Here is a 7,440-nt window from a genome sequence, read left to right as displayed (position 1 = left end):
GGAGTGAGAAGTTTGATAGTTTAACTCCCAGTCTGAGTCCAAGAACCTGAGAATAAGGAGCACAGATGTCCAAGGGCAGGGGAGATAGATGTCTCAGCTCAAGCAGAGAGAGCAAATTTGCCCTTCCTTCGATATTTTGTTCTATTTGGGCCTTCAATAGATCGGTTGATGCCCACTTGCGTCGGAGAGGGCCACCCATCTGCTTTACTCAGTCTACTGATTCAAATGCTAATCTCTTTCAGAAACAGTCTCATAAACACCCAGAAATAATGTTTTAACAGCTATCTGGGCATCCCTTAGCCCAGTCAAGTTGATGCATAAAATTAATCATCACAAGCACAGAGAAACCAGAGAGGGGAGGGAAATGGTTTCTGTGGACAGAGAAAGAAGAGCTGGCACACATGCTCAAACACCGTCTTCTTCACCATCACTAGGGAGCTTAGTGCAATTTATTCTTTAGTGAGGTTGTAGATGCTGAGTTCCCTGTGCTTAACATCTCAAAGATGCACTTTTAATTTGGTTCAAAAGATTCTGCTGTATAGAAGCCATATCATATTTGTCTTATTAGAAGGAGCTTGTACCTCTTTCTTGCTTTTGAAAAATCCAATTTGTTGTTCCACTGAGAGAAAGTACGTCAGGTGCATATGTGGATAAGGCCGTCATATACAAGTCTCCATTCATCTCACACAATCTAACCCTGTTAAAAGCTATCATTAGGGTGTTTTCAGTGGGGACTAAAGTTGATTATGAGAGAACAAAGAAGCAAAATCATACTATATAATAAAAATGGAAATTAGTTTAAACTCTCAGCTCCATTTCCTGAGCAATGAACATAAAGTTCATGTTCTGCACATCTGTTTGCTGAGATGGATCTATAGCTATGTTCGGGTAAACTAAATTAAACCCCGAGTAGGTTTCTAGGGTCATCCTCAAAACTAAAATCATATATCTTGGTCTCTCTGTGGGTGGATTCAGGGACATACCACTTGGGGTTTTTGTGAGGGTTGTGATTTCCTCATTTTTACAAGAACTATAAAATTACAGTATTTCCCCATTATATTTTCCCTTTTAAGCTTGGCAAGCAAGTTGTACTGATCTGGTGCCAATATGATACTTAAGGCCAAATGTCTGCATTTTAGAAAATTTAATTATGAAGAAAAGAATTTATCAAAAGCCTGCTACTGATAGAAATATTTTCATTAAATATATTTTCATCCAGTTATGAACCCAAGCAGCTTTCTTTTTTCTTTTCCTGAACCATTTTGCTGCTGTGTTTACAGCCTGATACTGCAGCACTGTGCTAGCAAGGGAGACTAGGAAGCAGACGTGACCAGACACAAAGGTGATAAAGGCTTGTCTCATTTCAATGTTCAGCCAGAGTGGAATGCAAATAGCAAGCAGTGTATGACAAAAAGTAAATTAGATCTTTAAAATCCTTCTTTTAATAATCTTAGATAGTACTGGCAACTCAGGTAAGGCTTTTCTACGAATATAGGATTTTTAGCTCAGCAAAATCCCCTTAAAAGCCAGATAAGAGGTAATATAACGTTGTCCCTTCAATATAAATGACATTTTTTCTTCTTTTTTTCTACACTGGCATACAAACACTTACATATCTATATTTTTCTGATGGTGTCTCAGTCTCACATTGTTTAATTACATACTCTAATACCTTCTATGATAGGACACTGTCCTGGGTACTGGAAACTCAAAGGTCAACAAGATAAAAAATGTGTCTTCTGGAAGATCACAGGTTGCCTGGAGGAGCCATACACAGAGACAAATAACAGTTGAGTGCAACATGGCAAAATGCTCTAATACAGGTGTGAATACAGTGCTTGTTGGATCACTGGCAAGGGAGCAAGTAGCTCTGCCCTTGGAATGAAAGTGTCCAAAAAACATACATAGAACTAGATTGTGAAAGATCAAATGCAAGGACTTTTTCAGATGTAATAGACAGAACAAACTATTCAAAATACAGAGTCTTATGATGATAAAGCCCAGCAATTTTATATCTTCTTTTGTTAATTTCAAGATGACATAGTACCGTCAAGAAGAGTGGAACTAGCTCTTCACACTATTGAGTTCAGGTCAGTAGAGCTTTCAGACGTGCATTGAGATATATATTGAAGTTGACCCATGTTTGAATTTTGGTCTAGCCTTGGGCCACTTGGTTGCTAAGAGCTTTAGTGTTCTAATATCTTAAATAATGAGAATAATACTCCATCAAAGTACTCATTTAGTGTTGATTAAATCATACCGCTTGTAGAAGTTACAGGGCACCTGGAGATCATTGCACACAGACTTACGTATGAATGAACTTGATTAGCACAAGTTTTAGAGTCAGATAACCTCGGGCATAAATCTCTCTCATACTACTTAGCTGAGTGAGCCTGGGCAAGTTAACTGACTCTTCTGACAGTGTGTGTTTTTAGCTGTAAGATGAGCACAATGGGGCTCAGTAGCACTGTTAGTAAGATTGTAAATCCTGAACTGAAAGTGAGTCTTCCTCAGCACACTAGCTGGCCCATAGCAGCTGCTCAGTAAATGAGTGACGGGAAAGTGATGCAGAGAAAACATTTCATTTATCCTAAAGCATGATGTAGGGAATGAGGGCAATACTGTCTTAATATGAGAAATTATACATTCCACTTTTAAGGAACCCACACCAGCATACCTCCTTTCTAAAATAATGTTTCGTAGCCCCCAGCACTTTTGAGGTGGCATTTGCATCTGCTCACTCTATTCTGCAGTTTACAGGGAAGATGATGGTGAGCAGTATGGTAAGTACCAAGTGGAGGGTAGATATAAAGAAGAAAAAGATGGACAGGGCATTCTTGTTTTTGCCATTCTAGTACCCTCTTCCTCCATCCCCACCTTCAACAGAACAGGTTTGTGACATAAGAACACAGTGGTTGTTATATAATACGTTCCTAAAACATGCATCTGAGATAGATTAAAATCTGTGAGGGTCTCCTCTCCTATTTTCCTCCTGGAGCAGGTTTCTTTGTCTCCTGCAGCCATGCTCAAGCTGAACTTGTCAGCAGCAGCACAGGAAGATCTGTGATCTGAATCTCGGACTTAAGTTGTTTACCGTTGAGTGTATTCAGGCATCGCTGCATTTTCTTCTCTTTAATATGTTACTGGCAGTTGGATGGCTTAAAGCATCTCTGTCCAAATGGAAGCTTTTCCTGCTTTGTTCTCCCTTCCCTCTGCCTCAGACACATGGCCACCTGGCATATGCTGTGAGTTCTCTGTGCAAAGACTGCCAGCACGCAAACAAAGCCCGGGTGGACACGCATGACCAGGGCAGCACGATGGCTGTGAACTCAGTTAAACCACTGGTCAGTTGGTCAAACATTCAGATCAAACGGTTTCTTTGACTAAATTAACCATAGGAACAGTATATTCTGTCATGTATAGACACAAAAAAAGAACAGTAGTAATTCACAAGTTTCTTTTCAACGACTCACATCTCTGAAAAACAGTTCTCTAAAAACTTTGATATTTAAAAAGTTCAGACTCAATCATTATTGGCCAAATGCTTTCTAAAGAAAAGCCAAAATCTTTGATTTAAAAGACAGTCCCCGTATTTTCCTAAAAATTACAAGGATTTTTAGAAAGCTTTGAAATAGCTACTCTAGACATAACAGGCAGTATTCAAGATTGGTATATCCTAGGAGGTAATTTCTCTATATGTCTAAATTATAATAAAAATAATTTGGAAAGAAAAGGGAACAAACTTGCAAATAGAGGTAGATAATAGGATTTTTTAAAGTGGTAGCCCCACATATTTTTGGCATTACTTTTTTCTCAAGGTGATCCTTTACACAGCACAGCTTGCTTTTCGCAAAGAGAAAACAAAATAAAGAGTACATAAAGGATTCAGTGTTTTAATTCCCTTGTTTTTTCTAAATTTACATTTTACTATCGAAAGATAAATACAGTATTTTTTGGAGCTTTAGGTAGATGCACAATTGTTGCTATTTTTGCTAAGAATAATTTGTTAGTAAACATGGTACATTTCACTAAGTTTAACATAAAACACTGTACTTACTGTTACGATAAGACAGTGCTTCCTCAAGCTGGCACATTTTTTCCCCATGTGCAGTGAAATTAAACAGCAGAGGCCATTGAACTATATAAGAATATTGAAGCTAAGTGCTATATAGTCTCAGGTCTTTGAAAGGCACAGCGTATGGATTTGATTGGTGATCAGCATTCATAAGATAAACCACAGACAGGTAAGTCAACATAGCCATGCCCTTGCCCAGGGGATCCAAATTTCAAAGAAAACAGTCAAATGCCATAGATGGCAGCAGCTGTGGAGAGTAAGTCACATTAACTATCCAGCTGTGGTCAGGTCAATTCAATTTTGTTGATTACCTCCACACCTTCTGTTGAGGAGTAGGATTTCAAAATATACAATGAAGGGCCCTACCTACAGTAAACTTGTCTGGCTTATGCAAAGAAAGCAAAATAATAGTACAAGATAATAGTTAAAAGATGCCAAATCAATGGGTTCTTTGATTCCTCTCTCTCTCTGCCCTGTCTTTTCTCTTTCTCCTACTTCCATTTCCATTAACCAGATATCAAATTGTGTAAATTGTCTCTCCTGGAATGTTATATATCCTGAATTATAATTATCCAGGTTCCAGTTGTCAAAATCTTTCTTTTACATTATGTCAATACCCTACTATTTCATTCTTTGGCCTTAAATTTGCCAGACTATCTATGTCAATGTCTGTATCTGTATCTATATCTATATCATCTATATCTATCTAACTATATACCTATAGCTGTATCTGTATCTGTAGATCACTTGTAGCAGGATTGTCTATTTATCCTTTAATAAATCTATATTTTCTAGAGAAAAATATTGTATCTGAACTTTCATACTTTCACCCTAAGCTAAATTTCCTACTCAATTTATTGTAATTTCCTTTTCTGACAGACTATGTGTGCTTGTGTATGTGTAAATGCAAAATCCTTTCATGGATCCATAATTTATTTTCTAAATAAAAAACATAAATTTATACTCTTTAGCCAGATATTCACAATTTCTAACAATGTTTTCCGCAAACTGACTTTTCTACCTTCTTTATTATAGTTCTTTATTTTACACTCATTCTCTATTCAGGCCAGTTCCTCGTATACAGGAAATATGTTCTCATCTTCCTATTATTGATCAAGCAATTTCCCAAGCTAAGCCTTTTCTTCCTTTCATTTCCATGTTTGTAAATTCTGTGCATTCTTTTATGTTTGACTCAAGTATAACTTATACCATAAAGCCTTTCCTGATTTCCCAACTCAACTCAATTATAGTTACAGCATTTTCTATATGCTATTTGGGGTTATTACTTTTTATAATTGTATTTTTTACCCAATATTTATTGAGAATTTTTTATGTGTCCAGTATTGCAGTAAGATATGGAATAAAAGATGGAAAAAAAAACATATTGTCTCTACCCTCAAGATGTTTACAGTCTGATGGTGAGACAGACATGAGAACAAATATAACATCATGTTGAAAAGGATCTGGAAGTATAGAACAACAGATGCTATTATATGAATAAATGACTATATTATTATCTAGGACATTATGAAATATATAACAAAAGAAAAAAATGCTTGGATTGAGAATGAAGAATAAACAAGAGTTCATAGGGACCCATAGAGGGTATACAGCTAGGTGCATGCAAAAGGGCATTCCAGACAGATGAACACATGCAAAGGCATGTGTTTAATCACATATTCGAGGACAATTAAATAATTCAGAATGCCTGAAACTTAAGTCGCACAGAGGGAAATGGTAAGAAGTAAGATGTGAGAGGCAGTGAGGAGTGAGATGGTAAAATCTTTAGCTTCTATACAAGTTTATAGCTCATCTGATCACAATAAGGAATGTGATCAGATGTGCATATTAGAATTGTCATTTTGAACAAGTTATGGGATGAGGGGAACAAGTCAGATAGTTATTTAAGGGGGGAAATAATATTAGGTTTTCTTTTTCTTTCTTTCTTTTTTTTTTAATACGTAAAACACGGGTAATAGGAATAGAATGGTACAGAGAAGAAGAGTCTTGGAAAGTGTCTTGGGAGGTACCATTATTATACTAAGAGATGAGTGAGAAGGCACAGGTTTGGTCCAAGTAGAATGAGTATGGCTCCAAATTGGGTGAATTAAGTTTTCACCATTTAGCCAGATGTTTCTTTAGATTCATTACCTTTGCTCTTAGCCTGTTAGGTCCTTCAGGGCAGAATATGTAGTTTTTTCTTCTACATATTTTCACTTCACATAATCGAGGGTCTTGTATTTAGCAGTTAAATTGGGAATTAGTAGACCTGGAAGTTTATGTAGATCTCAGAAACCATGCCAATCTGGCTTTTTAGGGGACTTCAAGTCTACAACAGACCACCTCTGCAACTTCAGAGGCAAAGAAGATTCAAAAACTTTTTCCCTTCTGTCTTAGGGGTTTTAGATGAACTCAGTGATTGGCATGAAGATGTTCCAGACAAGCTGTGGTCTCTTTCAGACAATATGGAATCCCTGGAAGGCTTTTGCTAATTCGTGTGTCCTGTGAAGTGAAAACAGTTGGTTAGTGATCAGCTATGATTTCCCTAAGGCAGCTCATCAATTTCTGGATTCAAGATTCCAGGAAGTACTGAGCAGTTTTAAGTGACAACAATATTAATGTACTAATATCTCAAAGGCTATCTATTACCTTTGGAAGAACTAGAGTACCTAAGTTTAAATCCAAAAATCCCTAGAAATATACATCCTAAAGATTTCTCACATATGTTTTGTTCGAACAGTAAAACCAGGATCATTTTCTATTGAGGTAGAAAACAAGGAAGCATTAAAAATATATCCAGAACAATATGTTTTTCAGTTTGTTGCCAATTTGGACTGTTACTATTTATTTATGGATTTAACAAAATATTTAATATTTTTTTAGTTCGGTGTTTAGCTTCTAGTGTTTGCTTGTGGTCTACTTTGGAAAAATGACTGATTTTGTTTCTTATATCAATTCCTGTCCAGTTTTAATAGCACTGTAAAATAACATTTTAATTTCAGCTATTTCTTAGAAATGAGAACAATGATTTTTAATTGGTGGGATTTCAATTTCCCAAGAACAACCCAATTTATAATTTTAGAGCATTTTTTTGTATACAAAGCTACTTATCCAAATAAAGATAGTGTCTAGTTCAATTTTCTGATATCTTCTGAAGGGAGCAAGAAAAAGAAATATAATTGAACAAATTGAAGTTTTAGTTTTAGTGAAAATCTTAATATTTGAGAGGACCAAATAATTTGCCAAATCATTACTGCAGTACTATACTTTTTTGGAATTGTTAGTAACAACATCATACAATATTATTCTAGTTTGGATATGCTATAGTTATAATAGGTCCTTATACAGGAATAATATGGTAATTT

At 36.0% G+C, this 7,440-nt stretch overlaps 1 long non-coding RNA gene across 20 annotated transcripts in view; it reads right to left on the bottom strand.

Annotated features, from left to right (window-relative positions):
• Positions 1-3,879: 3,879 nt before the first annotated feature.
• LOC120598611 (uncharacterized) overlaps positions 3,880-7,440 on the bottom strand; it is a 380,220-nt gene continuing 376,659 nt past the window's right edge. For all 20 annotated transcript variants that reach the window (XR_005651655.1, XR_005651652.1, XR_005651657.1 and 17 more), the window contains one exon: positions 3,880-6,577. This is a non-coding gene — a long non-coding RNA (uncharacterized LOC120598611). The remainder of the gene's footprint in view (positions 6,578-7,440) is intronic.

The sequence above is a fragment of the Pteropus medius genome, unplaced genomic scaffold, assembly GCF_902729225.1.
Source record: "Pteropus medius unplaced genomic scaffold, Ma_sr-lr_union100, whole genome shotgun sequence".
NCBI lineage: Eukaryota > Metazoa > Chordata > Mammalia > Chiroptera > Pteropodidae > Pteropus > Pteropus medius.
This window is presented reverse-complemented; position numbering and strand designations above follow the sequence as displayed.